The sequence below is a fragment of the Theobroma cacao genome, chromosome 9 (genome assembly GCF_053813885.1).
Source record: "Theobroma cacao isolate CCN51 chromosome 9, ASM5381388v1, whole genome shotgun sequence".
Lineage (NCBI taxonomy): Eukaryota > Viridiplantae > Streptophyta > Magnoliopsida > Malvales > Malvaceae > Theobroma > Theobroma cacao.
The window spans coordinates 23,535,422-23,554,016 of record NC_142647.1 but is presented as its reverse complement, the minus strand read 5'-3'; positions in this window follow the sequence as shown (position 1 = coordinate 23,554,016).

Genomic DNA, 18,595 nt, shown 5'->3' with positions numbered 1-18,595 from the left:
AACTTTCCTTCTCAATGGATGGCTTTCGCGTCACGTTTCTCAAGGCATATATTCAATTATATTCTGTTTTAACCAAAATTGTAAGAAAATTGAACTTAACATCAATAATGAGATTATAAATCCATTTAAAACCAATAATAACGCTTTCAAAGGAATTAGTGACTATAAATGAACTTTTCTTATCAATAGATGGCTTTCGCTTCACGTTTCTCGAGGTAAACATTCAATTATATTCTGTTTTAACCAAAATTATAAGAAAATTGAACTTAAAATCCATAATGAGATTATAAATCCATTTAAAACCAATAATAACGCTTTCAAAGGAATGAGTGACTATAAATGAACTTTTCTTGTCAATAGATGGCTTTCGCTTCGCGTTTCCCGAGGCAAACATTCAATTACAAACTTTGTTAACCAAAAATGTAAGAATAATCAACTTAAAATCAACAATGAGACTATAAAACTATTTTAAGCGAGTAATAAGGCTTCCGAATGGCATGAGTGACTATAAATAAACTTTTGTTGTCAATGGATGGCTTTCGCGTCATGTTTCTGGAGGCAAACATTCAATTATATTCTGTTTTAAACAGAATTGTAAGAAAATTGAACTTAAAATCAATAATGAGATTATAAATCCATTTAAAACCCATAATAACGCTTTCACAGGAATGAGTGACTATAAATGAACTTTTCTTGTCAATAGATGGCTTTCGCTTCACGTTTCTCGAGGCAAACATTCAATTACAATCTTTGTTAACCAAAAATATAAGAATATTCAACTTAAAATCAATAATGAGACTATAAAAGCATTTAAAGCGATTAATAAGGCTTCCGAAGGCATGAGTGACTATAACTAAACTTTCCTTGTCAATGGATGGCTTTCGCTTCACGTTTCTTGAGGCAAACATTCAATTATATTCTGTTTTAACCAAAATTGTAAGAAAATTGAACTTAAAATCAATAATGAGATTATAAATCCATTTAAAACCAATAATAACGCTTTCAAAAGAATGCGTGACTATAAATGAACTTTTCTCGTCAATAGATAGCTTTCGCTTCACGTTTCTCTAGGCAAACATTCAATTACAATCTTTGTTAACCAAAAATGTAAGAATATTCAACTTAAAATCAATAATGAGACTATAAAAGCATTTAAAGCGATTAATAAGGCTTCCGAAGGCATGAGTGACTATAACTAAACTTTCCTTGTCAATGGATGGCTTTCGCGTAACGTTTCTCGAGGCAAACATTCAATTATATTCTGTTTTAACCAAAATTGTAAGAAAATTGAACTTAAAATCAATAATGAGATTATAAATCCATTTAAAACCAATAATAATGAGTGACTATAAATGAACTTTTCTTGTCAATAGATGGCTTTCGCTTCACGTTTCCCGAGGCAAACATTCAATTACAAACTTTGTTAACCAAAAATGTAAGAATAATCAACTTAAAATCAACAATGAGACTATAAAACTATTTTAAGCGAGTAATAAGGCTTCCGAATGGCATGAGTGACTATAAATAAACTTTTGTTGTCAATGGATGGCTTTCGCGTCATGTTTCTCGAGGCAAACATTCAACTATATTCTGTTTTAAACAAAATTGTAAGAAAATTGAACTTAAAATCAATAATGAGATTATAAATCCATTTAAAACAAATAATAACGCTTTCAAAGGAATTAGTGACTATAAATGAACTTTTCTTGTCAATAGATGGATTTCGCTTCACGTTTCTCGAGGTAAACATTCAATTATATTCTGTTTTAACCAAAATTATAAGAAAATTGAACTTAAAATCAATAATGAGATTATAAATCCATTTAAAACCCATAATAACGCTTTCAAAGGAATGAGTGACTATAAATGAACTTTTCTTGTCAATAGATGGCTTTCGCTTCGCGTTTCTCGAGGCAAACATTCAATTACAAACTTTGTTAACCAAAAATGTAAGAATAATCAACTTAAAATCAACAATGAGACTATAAAACTATTTTAAGCGAGTAATAAGGCTTCCGAATGGCATGAGTGACTATAAATAAACTTTTGTTGTCAATGGATGGCTTTCGCGTCATGTTTCTGGAGGCAAACATTCAATTATATTCTGTTTTAAACAAAATTGTAAGAAAATTGAACTTAAAATCAATAATGAGATTATAAATCCATTTAAAACCCATAATAACGCTTTCACAGGAATGAGTGACTATAAATGAACTTTTCTTGTCAATAGATGGCTTTCGCTTCACGTTTCTCGAGGCAAACATTCAATTACAATCTTTGTTAACCAAAAATATAAGAATATTCAACTTAAAATCAATAATGAGACTATAAAAGCATTTAAAGCGATTAATAAGGCTTCCGAAGGCATGAGTGACTATAACTAAACTTTCCTTGTCAATGGATGGCTTTCGCTTCACGTTTCTTGAGGCAAACATTCAATTATATTCTGTTTTAACCAAAATTGTAAGAAAATTGAACTTAAAATCAATAATGAGATTATAAATCCATTTAAAACCAATAATAACGCTTTCAAAAGAATGCGTGACTATAAATGAACTTTTCTCGTCAATAGATAGCTTTCGCTTCACGTTTCTCGAGGCAAACATTCAATTACAATCTTTGTTAACCAAAAATGTAAGAATATTCAACTTAAAATCAATAATGAGACTATAAAAGCATTTAAAGCGATTAATAAGGCTTCCGAAGGCATGAGTGACTATAACTAAACTTTCCTTGTCAATGGATGGCTTTCGCGTAACGTTTCTCGAGGCAAACATTCAATTATATTCTGTTTTAACCAAAATTGTAAGAAAATTGAACTTAAAATCAATAATGAGATTATAAATGCATTTAAAACCAATAATAATGAGTGACTATAAATGAACTTTTCTTGTCAATAGATGGCTTTCGCTTCACGTTTCCCGAGGCAAACATTCAATTACAAACTTTGTTAACCAAAAATGTAAGAATAATCAACTTAAAATCAACAATGAGACTATAAAACTATTTTAAGCGAGTAATAAGGCTTCCGAATGGCATGAGTGACTATAAATAAACTTTTGTTGTCAATGGATGGCTTTCGCGTCATGTTTCTCGAGGCAAACATTCAACTATATTCTGTTTTAAACAAAATTGTAAGAAAATTGAACTTAAAATCAATAATGAGATTATAAATCCATTTAAAACCAATAATAACGCTTTCAAAGGAATGAGTGACTATAAATGAACTTTTCTTGTCAGTAGATGGCTTTCGTTTCACGTTTCCCAAGGCAAACATTCAATTACAATCTTTGTTAAACAAAAATGAAAGAATATTCAACTTAAAATCAATAATGGGACTATAAAAGCATTTAAAGCGAGTAATAAGGCTTCCGAAGGAATGGGTGACTATAAATAAATTTTCCTTGTCAATGGATGGCTTTCGCGTCACGTTTCTCGAGGTAAACATTCAATTATATTCTGTTTTAACCAAAATTATAAGAAAATTGAACTTAAAATCAATAATGAGATTATAAATCCATTTAAAACCCATAATAACGCTTTCAAAGGAATGAGTGACTATAAATGAACTTTTCTTGTCAATAGATGGCTTTCGCTTCACGTTTCTCGAGACAAACATTCAATTACAATGTTTGTTAACCAAAAATGTAAGAATATTCAACTTAAAATCAATAATGAGACTATAAAAGCATTTAAAGCGATTAATAAGGCTTCCGAAGGCATGAGTGACTATAACTAAACTTTCCTTCTCAATGGATGGCTTTCGCGTCACGTTTCTCGAGGCAAACATTCAATTATATTCTGTTTTAACCAAAATTGTAAGAAAATTGAACTTAACATCAATAATGAGATTATAAATCCATTTAAAACCAATAATAACGCTTTCAAAGGAATTAGTGACTATAAATGAACTTTTCTTATCAATAGATGGCTTTCGCTTCACGTTTCTCGAGGTAAACATTCAATTATATTCTGTTTTAACCAAAATTATTAGAAAATTGAACTTAAAATCCATAATGAGATTATAAATCCATTTAAAACCAATAATAACGCTTTCAAAGGAATGAGTGACTATAAATGAACTTTTCTTGTCAATAGATGGCTTTCGCTTCGCGTTTCCCGAGGCAAACATTCAATTACAAACTTTGTTAACCAAAAATGTAAGAATAATCAACTTAAAATCAACAATGAGACTATAAAACTATTTTAAGCGAGTAATAAGGCTTCCGAATGGCATGAGTGACTATAAATAAACTTTTGTTGTCAATGGATGGCTTTCGCGTCATGTTTCTGGAGGCAAACATTCAATTATATTCTGTTTTAAACAAAATTGTAAGAAAATTGAACTTAAAATCAATAATGAGATTATAAATCCATTTAAAACCCATAATAACGCTTTCACAGGAATGAGTGACTATAAATGAACTTTTCTTGTCAATAGATGGCTTTCGCTTCACGTTTCTCGAGGCAAACATTCAATTACAATCTTTGTTAACCAAAAATATAAGAATATTCAACTTAAAATCAATAATGAGACTATAAAAGCATTTAAAGCGATTAATAAGGCTTCCGAAGGCATGAGTGACTATAACTAAACTTTTCTTGTCAATGGATGGCTTTCGCTTCACGTTTCTTGAGGCAAACATTCAATTATATTCTGTTTTAACCAAAATTGTAAGAAAATTGAACTTAAAATCAATAATGAGATTATAAATCCATTTAAAACCAATAATAACGCTTTCAAAAGAATGCGTGACTATAAATGAACTTTTCTCGTCAATAGATAGCTTTCGCTTCACGTTTCTCTAGGCAAACATTCAATTACAATCTTTGTTAACCAAAAATGTAAGAATATTCAACTTAAAATCAATAATGAGACTATACAAGCATTTAAAGCGATTAATAAGGCTTCCGAAGGCATGAGTGACTATAACTAAACTTTCCTTGTCAATGGATGGCTTTCGCGTAACGTTTCTCGAGGCAAACATTCAATTATATTCTGTTTTAACCAAAATTGTAAGAAAATTGAACTTAAAATCAATAATGAGATTATAAATCCATTTAAAACCAATAATAATGAGTGACTATAAATGAACTTTTCTTGTCAATAGATGGCTTTCGCTTCACGTTTCCCGAGGCAAACATTCAATTACAAACTTTGTTAACCAAAAATGTAAGAATAATCAACTTAAAATCAACAATGAGACTATAAAACTATTTTAAGCGAGTAATAAGGCTTCCGAATGGCATGAGTGACTATAAATAAACTTTTGTTGTCAATGGATGGCTTTCGCGTCATGTTTCTCGAGGCAAACATTCAACTATATTCTGTTTTAAACAAAATTGTAAGAAAATTGAACTTAAAATCAATAATGAGATTATAAATCCATTTAAAACCAATAATAACGCTTTCAAAGGAATTAGTGACTATAAATGAACTTTTCTTGTCAATAGATGGCTTTCGCTTCACGTTTCTCGAGGTAAACATTCAATTATATTCTGTTTTAACCAAAATTATAAGAAAATTGAACTTAAAATCAATAATGAGATTATAAATCCATTTAAAACCCATAATAACGCTTTCAAAGGAATGAGTGACTATAAATGAACTTTTCTTGTCAATAGATGGCTTTCGCTTCGCGTTTCCCGAGGCAAACATTCAATTACAAACTTTGTTAACCAAAAATGTAAGAATAATCAACTTAAAATCAACAATGAGACTATAAAACTATTTTAAGCGAGTAATAAGGCTTCCGAATGGCATGAGTGACTATAAATAAACTTTTGTTGTCAATGGATGGCTTTCGCGTCATGTTTCTGGAGGCAAACATTCAATTATATTCTGTTTTAAACAAAATTGTAAGAAAATTGAACTTAAAATCAATAATGAGATTATAAATCCATTTAAAACCAATAATAACGCTTTCAAAGGAATGAGTGACTATAAATGAACTTTTCTTATCAATAGATGGCTTTCGCTTCACGTTTCTCGAGGTAAACATTCAATTATATTCTGTTTTAACCAAAATTATAAGAAAATTGAACTTAAAATCCATAATGAGATTATAAATCCATTTAAAACCAATAATAACGCTTTCAAAGGAATGAGTGACTATAAATGAACTTTTCTTGTCAATAGATGGCTTTCGCTTCACGTTTCCTGAGGCAAACATTCAATTACAAACTTTGTTAACCAAAAATGTAAGAATATTCAACTTAAAATCAATAATGAGACTATAAAAGCATTTAAAGCGATTAATAAGGCTTCCGAATGGCATGAGTGACTATAAATAAACTTTTGTTGTCAATGGATGGCTTTCGCATCATGTTTCTCGAGGCAAACATTCAATTACAATCTTTGTTAACCAAAAATGTAAGAATATTCAACTTAAAATCAATAATGAGATTATAAATCCATTTAAAACCAATAATAACGCTTTCAAAGGAATGAGTGACTATAAATGAACTTTTCTTATCAATAGATGGCTTTCGCTTCACGTTTCTCGAGGTAAACATTCAATTATATTCTGTTTTAACCAAAATTATAAGAAAATTGAACTTAAAATCAATAATGAGATTATAAATCCATTTAAAACCAATAATAACGCTTTCAAAGGAATGAGTGACTATAAATGAACTTTTCTTGTCAGTAGATGGCTTTCGCTTCACGTTTCCCAAGGCAAACATTCAATTACAATGTTTGTTAAACAAAAATGAAAGAATATTCAACTTAAAATCAATAATGGGACTATAAAAAGCATTTAAAGCGAATAATAAGGCTTCCGAAGGAATGAGTGACTATAAATAAATTTTCCTTGTCAATGGATGGCTTTCGCGTCACGTTTCTCGAGGTAAACATTCAATTATATTCTGTTTTAACCAAAATTGTAAGAAAATTGAACTTAAAATCAATAATGAGATTATAAATCCATTTAAAACCAATAATAACGCTTTCAAAGGAATGAGTGACTATAAATAAACTTTTCTTGTTAATAGATGGCTTTCGCTTCACGTTTCCCGAGGCAAACATTCAATTACAGACTTTGTTAACCAAAAATGTAAGAATAATCAACTTAAAATCAACAATGAGACTATAAAACTATTTTAAGCGAGTAATAAGGCTTCCGAATGGCATGAGTGGCTATAAATAAACTTTTGTTGTCAATGGATGGCTTTTGCATCATGTTTCTCGAGGCAAACATTCAATTATATTCTGTTTTAAACAAAATTGTAAGAAAATTGAACTTAAAATCAATAATGAGATTATAAATCCATTTAAAACCAATAATAACGCTTTCAAAGGAATTAGTGACTATAAATGAACTTTTCTTATCAATAGATGGCTTTCGCTTCACGTTTCTCGAGGTAAACATTCAATTATACTCTGTTTTAACCAAAATTATAAGAAAATTGAATTTAAAATCCATAATGAGATTATAAATCCATTTAAAACCAATAATAATGCTTTCAAAGGAATGAGTGACTATAAATAAACTTTTCTTGTTAATAGATGGCTTTCGCTTCACGTTTCCCAAGGCAAACATTCAATTACAAATTTTGTTAACCAAAAATGTAAGAATAATAAACTTAAGATCAACAATGAGACTATAAAACTATTTTAAGCGAGTAATAAGGCTTCCGAATGGCATGAGTGGCTACAATTAAACTTTTGTTGCCAATGGATGGCTTTCGCGTCATGTTTTTCGAGGCAAACATTCAATTATATTCTGTTTTAAACAAAATTGTAAGAAAATTAAACTTAAAATCAATAATGAGATTATAAATCCATTTAAAACCAATAATAATGAGTGACTATAAATGAACTTTTCTTGTCAATAGATGGCTTTCGCTTCACGTTTCCCGAGGCAAACATTCAATTACAAACTTTGTTAACCAAAAATGTAAGAATAATCAACTTAAAATCAACAATGAGACTATAAAACTATTTTAAGCGAGTAATAAGGCTTCCGAATGGCATGAGTGGCTATAAATAAACTTTTGTTGTCAATGGATGGCTTTCGCATCATGTTTCTCGAGGCAAACATTCAATTATATTCTGTTTTAAACAAAATTGTAAGAAAATTGAACTTAAAATCAATAATGAGATTATAAATCCATTTAAAACCAATAATAACGCTTTCAAAGGAATGAGTGACTATAAATGAACTTTTCTTGTCAATAGATGGCTTTCGCTTCACGTTTCTCGAGGCAAACATTCAATTACAATCTTTGTTAACCAAAAATGTAAGAATATTCAACTTAAAATCAATAATGAGACTATAAAAGCATTTAAAGTGATTAATAAGGCTTCCGAAGGCATGAGTGACTATAACTAAACTTTCCTTGTCAATGGATGGCTTTCGCGTCACGTTTCTTGAGGCAAACATTCAATTATATTCTGTTTTAACCAAAATTGTAAGAAAATTGAACTTAAAATCAATAATGAGATTATAAATCCATTTAAAACCAATAATAACGCTTTCAAAGGAATGAGTGACTATAAATGAACTTTTCTCGTCAATAGATGGCTTTCGCTTCACGTTTCCCGAGGCAAACATTCAATTACAATCTTTGTTAAACAAAAATGAAAGAATATTCAACTTAAAATCAATAATGGGACTATAAAAACATTTAAAACGAGTAATAAGGCTTCCGAAGGAATGAGTGACTATAAATAAACTTTTCTTATCCATGGATGGCTTTCGCGTCACGTTTCTCGAGGTAAACATTCAATTATATTCTGTTTTAACCAAAATTATAAGAAAATTTAACTTAAAATCGATAATGAGATTATAAATCCATTTAAAACCAATAATAACGTTTTCAAAGGAATTAGTGACTATAAATAAACTTTTCTTGACAATAGATGGCTTTCGCTTCACGTTTCTTGAGGCTAACATTCAATTATAATCTGTTTTAACCAAAAATATAAGAATATTCAACTTAAAATCAATAATTAGACTATAAAACTATTTAAAGCGGGTAATAAGGCTTCCGAAGGCATGAGTGACTATAAATAAACTTTTGTTGTCAATGGATAACTTTCGCGTCACGTTTTTCGAGGTAAACATTCAATTATATTCTGTTTTAAACAAAATTATAAGAAAATTGAACTTAAAATCAATAATGAGATTATAAATCCATTTAAAACCCATAATAACGCTTTCAAAGGAATGAGTGACTATAAATGAACTTTTCTTGTCAATAGATGGCTTTCGCTTCACGTTTCTCGAGACAAACATTCAATTACAATCTTTGTTAACCAAAAATGTAAGAATATTCAACTTAAAATCAATAATGAGACTATAAAAGCATTTAAAGCGATTAATAAGGCTTCCGAAGGCATGAGTGACTATAACTAAACTTTCCTTCTCAATGGATGGCTTTCGCGTCACGTTTCTCGAGGCAAACATTCAATTATATTCTGTTTTAACCAAAATTGTAAGAAAATTGAACTTAACATCAATAATGAGATTATAAATCCATTTAAAACCAATAATAACGCTTTCAAAGGAATTAGTGACTATAAATGAACTTTTCTTATCAATAGATGGCTTTCGCTTCACGTTTCTCGAGGTAAACATTCAATTATATTATGTTTTAATCAAAATTATTAGAAAATTGAACTTAAAATCCATAATGAGATTATAAATCCATTTAAAACCAATAATAACGCTTTCAAAGGAATGAGTGACTATAAATGAACTTTTCTTGTCAATAGATGGCTTTCGCTTCGCGTTTCCCGAGGCAAACATTCAATTACAAACTTTGTTAACCAAAAATGTAAGAATAATCAACTTAAAATCAACAATGAGACTATAAAACTATTTTAAGCGAGTAATAAGGCTTCCGAATGGCATGAGTGACTATAAATAAACTTTTGTTGTCAATGGATGGCTTTCGCGTCATGTTTCTGGAGGCAAACATTCAATTATATTCTGTTTTAAACAAAATTGTAAGAAAATTGAACTTAAAATCAATAATGAGATTATAAATCCATTTAAAACCCATAATAACGCTTTCACAGGAATGAGTGACTATAAATGAACTTTTCTTGTCAATAGATGGCTTTCGCTTCACGTTTCTCGAGGTAAACATTCAATTACAATCTTTGTTAACCAAAAATATAAGAATATTCAACTTAAAATCAATAATGAGACTATAAAAGCATTTAAAGCGATTAATAAGGCTTCCGAAGGCATGAGTGACTATAACTAAACTTTTCTTGTCAATGGATGGCTTTCGCTTCACGTTTCTTGAGGCAAACATTCAATTATATTCTGTTTTAACCAAAATTGTAAGAAAATTGAACTTAAAATCAATAATGAGATTATAAATCCATTTAAAACCAATAATAACGCTTTCAAAAGAATGCGTGACTATAAATGAACTTTTCTCGTCAATAGATAGCTTTCGCTTCACGTTTCTCTAGGCAAACATTCAATTACAATCTTTGTTAACCAAAAATGTAAGAATATTCAACTTAAAATCAATAATGAGACTATACAAGCATTTAAAGCGATTAATAAGGCTTCCGAAGGCATGAGTGACTATAACTAAACTTTCCTTGTCAATGGATGGCTTTCGCGTAACGTTTCTCGAGGCAAACATTCAATTATATTCTGTTTTAACCAAAATTGTAAGAAAATTGAACTTAAAATCAATAATGAGATTATAAATCCATTTAAAACCAATAATAATGAGTGACTATAAATGAACTTTTCTTGTCAATAGATGGCTTTCGCTTCACGTTTCCCGAGGCAAACATTCAATTACAAACTTTGTTAACCAAAAATGTAAGAATAATCAACTTAAAATCAACAATGAGACTATAAAACTATTTTAAGCGAGTAATAAGGCTTCCGAATGGCATGAGTGACTATAAATAAACTTTTGTTGTCAATGGATGGCTTTCGCGTCATGTTTCTCGAGGCAAACATTCAACTATATTCTGTTTTAAACAAAATTGTAAGAAAATTGAACTTAAAATCAATAATGAGATTATAAATCCATTTAAAACCAATAATAACGCTTTCAAAGGAATTAGTGACTATAAATGAACTTTTCTTGTCAATAGATGGCTTTCGCTTCACGTTTCTCGAGGTAAACATTCAATTATATTCTGTTTTAACCAAAATTATAAGAAAATTGAACTTAAAATCAATAATGAGATTATAAATCCATTTAAAACCCATAATAACGCTTTCAAAGGAATGAGTGACTATAAATGAACTTTTCTTGTCAATAGATGGCTTTCGCTTCGCGTTTCCCGAGGCAAACATTCAATTACAAACTTTGTTAACCAAAAATGTAAGAATAATCAACTTAAAATCAACAATGAGACTATAAAACTATTTTAAGCGAGTAATAAGGCTTCCGAATGGCATGAGTGACTATAAATAAACTTTTGTTGTCAATGGATGGCTTTCGCGTCATGTTTCTGGAGGCAAACATTCAATTATATTCTGTTTTAAACAAAATTGTAAGAAAATTGAACTTAAAATCAATAATGAGATTATAAATCCATTTAAAACCCATAATAACGCTTTCACAGGAATGAGTGACTATAAATGAACTTTTCTTGTCAATAGATGGCTTTCGCTTCACGTTTCTCGAGGCAAACATTCAATTACAATCTTTGTTAACCAAAAATATAAGAATATTCAACTTAAAATCAATAATGAGACTATAAAAGCATTTAAAGCGATTAATAAGGCTTCCGAAGGCATGAGTGACTATAACTAAACTTTCCTTGTCAATGGATGGCTTTCGCTTCACGTTTCTTGAGGCAAACATTCAATTATAATTTGTTTTAAACAAAATTGTAAGAAAATTGAACTTAAAATCAATAATGAGATTATAAATCCATTTAAAACCAATAATAACGCTTTCAAAGGAATGAGTGACTATAAATGAACTTTTCTTATCAATAGATGGTTTTCGCTTCACGTTTCTCGAGGTAAACATTCAATTATATTCTGTTTTAACCAAAATTATAAGAAAATTGAACTTAAAATCCATAATGAGATTATAAATCCATTTAAAACCAATAATAACGCTTTCAAAGGAATGAGTGACTATAAATGAACTTTTCTTGTCAATAGATGGCTTTCGCTTTACGTTTCCTGAGGCAAACATTCAATTACAAACTTTGTTAACCAAAAATGTAAGAATATTCAACTTAAAATCAATAATGAGACTATAAAAGCATTTAAAGCGATTAATAAGGCTTCCGAATGGCATGAGTGACTATAAATAAACTTTTGTTGTCAATGGATGGCTTTCGCATCATGTTTCTCGAGGCAAACATTCAATTACAATCTTTGTTAACCAAAAATGTAAGAATATTCAACTTAAAATCAATAATGAGATTATAAATCCATTTAAAACCAATAATAACGCTTTCAAAGGAATGAGTGACTATAAATGAACTTTTCTTATCAATAGATGGCTTTCGCTTCACGTTTCTCGAGGTAAACATTCAATTATATTCTGTTTTAACCAAAATTATAAGAAAATTGAACTTAAAATCAATAATGAGATTATAAATCCATTTAAAACCAATAATAACGCTTTCAAAGGAATGAGTGACTATAAATGAACTTTTCTTGTCAGTAGATGGCTTTCGCTTCACGTTTCCCAAGGCAAACATTCAATTACAATGTTTGTTAAACAAAAATGAAAGAATATTCAACTTAAAATCAATAATGGGACTATAAAAAGCATTTAAAGCGAATAATAAGGCTTCCGAAGGAATGAGTGACTATAAATAAATTTTCCTTGTCAATGGATGGCTTTCGCGTCACGTTTCTCGAGGTAAACATTCAATTATATTCTGTTTTAACCAAAATTGTAAGAAAATTGAACTTAAAATCAATAATGAGATTATAAATCCATTTAAAACCAATAATAACGCTTTCAAAGGAATGAGTGACTATAAATAAACTTTTCTTGTTAATAGATGGCTTTCGCTTCACGTTTCCCGAGGCAAACATTCAATTACAGACTTTGTTAACCAAAAATGTAAGAATAATCAACTTAAAATCAACAATGAGACTATAAAACTATTTTAAGCGAGTAATAAGGCTTCCGAATGGCATGAGTGGCTATAAATAAACTTTTGTTGTCAATGGATGGCTTTCGCATCATGTTTCTCGAGGCAAACATTCAATTATATTCTGTTTTAAACAAAATTGTAAGAAAATTGAACTTAAAATCAATAATGAGATTATAAATCCATTTAAAACCAATAATAACGCTTTCAAAGGAATTAGTGACTATAAATGAACTTTTCTTATCAATAGATGGCTTTCGCTTCACGTTTCTCGAGGTAAACATTCAATTATACTCTGTTTTAACCAAAATTATAAGAAAATTGAATTTAAAATCCATAATGAGATTATAAATCCATTTAAAACCAATAATAATGCTTTCAAAGGAATGAGTGACTATAAATAAACTTTTCTTGTTAATAGATGGCTTTCGCTTCACGTTTCCCAAGGCAAACATTCAATTACAAATTTTGTTAACCAAAAATGTAAGAATAATAAACTTAAGATCAACAATGAGACTATAAAACTATTTTAAGCGAGTAATAAGGCTTCCGAATGGCATGAGTGGCTACAATTAAACTTTTGTTGCCAATGGATGGCTTTCGCGTCATGTTTTTCGAGGCAAACATTCAATTATATTCTGTTTTAAACAAAATTGTAAGAAAATTAAACTTAAAATCAATAATGAGATTATAAATCCATTTAAAACCAATAATAATGAGTGACTATAAATGAACTTTTCTTGTCAATAGATGGCTTTCGCTTCACGTTTCCCGAGGCAAACATTCAATTACAAACTTTGTTAACCAAAAATGTAAGAATAATCAACTTAAAATCAACAATGAGACTATAAAACTATTTTAAGCGAGTAATAAGGCTTCCGAATGGCATGAGTGGCTATAAATAAACTTTTGTTGTCAATGGATGGCTTTCGCATCATGTTTCTCGAGGCAAACATTCAATTATATTCTGTTTTAAACAAAATTGTAAGAAAATTGAACTTAAAATCAATAATGAGATTATAAATCCATTTAAAACCAATAATAACGCTTTCAAAGGAATGAGTGACTATAAATGAACTTTTCTTGTCAATAGATGGCTTTCGCTTCACGTTTCTCGAGGCAAACATTCAATTACAATCTTTGTTAACCAAAAATGTAAGAATATTCAACTTAAAATCAATAATGAGACTATAAAAGCATTTAAAGTGATTAATAAGGCTTCCGAAGGCATGAGTGACTATAACTAAACTTTCCTTGTCAATGGATGGCTTTCGCGTCACGTTTCTTGAGGCAAACATTCAATTATATTCTGTTTTAACCAAAATTGTAAGAAAATTGAACTTAAAATCAATAATGAGATTATAAATCCATTTAAAACCAATAATAACGCTTTCAAAGGAATGAGTGACTATAAATGAACTTTTCTCGTCAATAGATGGCTTTCGCTTCACGTTTCCCGAGGCAAACATTCAATTACAATCTTTGTTAAACAAAAATGAAAGAATATTCAACTTAAAATCAATAATGGGACTATAAAAACATTTAAAACGAGTAATAAGGCTTCCGAAGGAATGAGTGACTATAAATAAACTTTTCTTATCCATGGATGGCTTTCGCGTCACGTTTCTCGAGGTAAACATTCAATTATATTCTGTTTTAACCAAAATTATAAAAAAATTTAACTTAAAATCGATAATGAGATTATAAATCCATTTAAAACCAATAATAACGTTTTCAAAGGAATTAGTGACTATAAATAAACTTTTCTTGACAATAGATGGCTTTCGCTTCACGTTTCTTGAGGCTAACATTCAATTATAATCTGTTTTAACCAAAAATATAAGAATATTCAACTTAAAATCAATAATTAGACTATAAAACTATTTAAAGCGGGTAATAAGGCTTCCGAAGGCATGAGTGACTATAAATAAACTTTTGTTGTCAATGGATAACTTTCGCGTCACGTTTTTCGAGGTAAACATTCAATTATATTCTGTTTTAAACAAAATTATAAGAAAATTGAACTTAAAATCAATAATGAGATTATAAATCCATTTAAAACCAATAATAACGCTTTCGAAGGAATGAGTGACTATAAATGAACTTTTCTTGTCAATAGATGGCTTTCGCTTCACGTTTCTCGAGCCAAACATTCAATTATATTCTGTTTTAACCAAAATTATAAGAAAATTGAACTTAAAATCCATAATGAGATTATAAATCCATTTAAAACCAATAATAACGCTTTCAAAGGAATGAGTGACTATAAATGAGCTTTTGTTGTCAATAGATGGCTTTTGCTTCACGTTTTCCAAGGTAAACATTCAATTACAATCTTTGTTAAACAAAAATGAAAGAATATTCAACTTAAAATCAATAATGAGACTATAAAAGCATTTAAAGCGAGTAATAAGGCTTCCGAAGGAATGAGTGACTATAAATAAACTTTTCTTATCCATGGATGGCTTTCGCGTCACGTTTCTCGAGGTAAACATTCAATTATATTCTGTTTTAACCAAAATTATAAGAAAACTGAACTTAAAATCCATAAGGAGATTATAAATCCATTTAAAACCAATAATAACGCTTTCAAAGGAATGAGTGACTATAAATAAACTTTTCTTGACAATAAATGGCTTTCGCTTCACGTTTCTTGAGGCTAACATTCAATTATAATCTGTTTTAACAAAAAATGTAAGAATATTCAACTTAAAATCAATAATGAGACTATAAAACTATTTAAAGCGGGTAATAAGGCTTCCGAAGGCATGAGTGACTATAAATAAACTTTTGTTGTCAATAGATAGCTTTCGCGTCACGTTTCTCGAGGTAAACATTCAATTATATTCTGTTTTAAATAAAATTACAAGAAAATTGAACTTAAAATCAATAATGAGATTATAAATCCATTTAAAACCAATAATAACGCTTTCAAAAGAATGAGTGACTATAAATGAACTTTTCTTGTCAATAGATGGCTTTCGCTTCACGTTTCTCGAGGCAAACATTCAATTACAATCTTTGTTAACCAAAAATGTAAGAATAATCAACTTAAAATCAATAATGAGACTATAAAAGCATTTAAAGCGATTAATAAGGCTTTCGAAGGCATGAGTGACTATAACTAAACTTTCCTTGTCAATAGATGGCTTTCGCGTCACGTTTCTCGAGGCAAACATTTAATTATATTCTGTTTTAACGAAAATTATAAGAAAATTGAACTTAAAATCAATAATTAGATTATAAATCCATTTAAAACCAATAATAACGCTTTCAAAGGAATGAGTGACTATAAATGAACTTTTCTTGTTAATAGATGGCTTTCGCTTCGCGTTTCCCTAGGCAAACATTCAATTACAATCTTTGTTAACCAAAAATAAAAGAATATTCAACTTATAATCAATAATTAGACTATAAAAGCATTTAAAGCGAGTAATAAGGCTTCCGAAGGAATGAGTGACTATAAATAAATTTTTCTTTTTAATGGATGGCTTTCGCGTCACGTTTCTCGAGGTAAACATTCAATTATATTCTGTTTTAAACAAAATTGTAAGAAAATTGAACTTAAAATCAATAATGAGATTATAAATCCATTTAAAACCAATAATAACTCTTTCAAAGGAATTAGTGACTATAAATGAACTTTTCTTATCAATAGATGGCTTTCGCTTCACGTTTCTCGAGGTAAACATTCAATTATATTCTGTTTTAACCAAAATTATAAGAAAATTGAACTTAAAATCCATAATGAGATTATAAATCCATTTAAAACCAACAATAACGCTTTCAAAGGAATGAGTGACTATAATTGAACTTTTCTTGTCAATAGATGGCTTTCGCTTCACGTTTCTCGAGGCAAACATTCAATTACAATCTTTGTTAACCAAAAATGTAAGAATATTCAACTTAAAATCAATAATGAGACTATAAAAGCATTTAAAGCGATTAATAAGGCTTCCGAAGGCATGAGTGACTATAAATAAACTTTTGTTGTCAATGGATGGCTTTCGCGTCACATTACTCGAGGTAAACATTCAATTATATTCTGTTTTAAACAAAATTGTAAGAAAATTGAGCTTAAAATCAATAATGAGATTATAAATCCATTTAAAACAAATAATAACACTTTCAAAAGAATGAGTGACTTTAAATGAACTTTTCTTGTCAATATATGGGTTTCGCTTCACGTTTCCCGAGGCTAACATTCAATTATAATCTGTTTTAACCAAAAATATAAGAAAATTGAACTTAAAATCAATAATGAGACTATAAAACTATTTAAAGCGAGTAATAAGGCCTCCGAAGGCATGAGTGACTATAAATAAACTTTTGTTGTCAATGGATAGCTTTCGTGTCACGTTTCTCGAGGTAAACATTCAATTATATTCTGTTTTAAACAAAATTATAAGAAAATTGAACTTAAAATCAATAATGAGATTATAAATCCATTTAAAACCAATAATAACGCTTTCAAAGGAATGAGTGACTATAAATGAACTTTTCTTGTCAATAGATGGCTTTCGCTTCACGTTTCTAGAGGCAAACATTCAATTACAATCTTTGTTAACCAAAAATGTAAGAATATTCAACTTAAAATCAATAATGAGACTATAAAAGCATTTAAAGCGATTAATAAGGCTTCCGAAGGCATGAGTGACTATAACTAAACTTTCCTTGTCAATGGATGGCTTTCGCGTCACGTTTCTCGAGGCAAACATTCAATTATATTCTGTTTTAACCAAAATTGTAAGAAAATTGAACTTAAAATCAATAATGAGATTATAAATCCATTCAAAACCAATAATAATGAGTGACTATAAATGAACTTTTCTTGTCAATAGATGGCTTTCGCTTCACGTTTCCCGAGGCAAACATTCAATTACAAACTTTGTTAACCAAAAATGTAAGAATAATCAACTTAAAATCAACAATGAGACTATAAAACTATTTTAAGCGAGTAATAAGGCTTCCGAATGGCATGAGTGACTATAAATAAACTTTTGTTGTCAATGGATGGCTTTCGCGTCATGTTTCTCGAGGCAAACATTCAATTATAATCTGTTTTAAACAAAATTGTAAGAAAATTGAACTTAAAATCAATAATGAGATTATAAATCCATTTAAAACCAATAATAACGCTTTCAAAGGAATTAGTGACTATAAATGAACTTTTCTTATCAATAGATGGCTTTCGCTTCACGTTTCTCGAGGTAAACATTCAATTATATTCTGTTTTAACCAAAATTATAAGAAAATTGAACTTAAAATCCATAATGAGATTATAAATCCATTTAAAACCAACAATAACGCTTTCAAATGAATGAGTGACTATAAATGAACTTTTCTTGTCAATAGATGGCTTTCGCTTCACGTTTCTCGAGGCAAACATTCAATTACAATCTTTGTTAACCAAAAATGTAAGAATATTCAACTTAAAATCAATAATGAGACTATAAAAGCATTTAAAGCGATTAATAAGGCTTCCGAAGGCATGAGTGACTATAAATAAACTTTTGTTGTCAATGGATGGCTTTCGCGTCA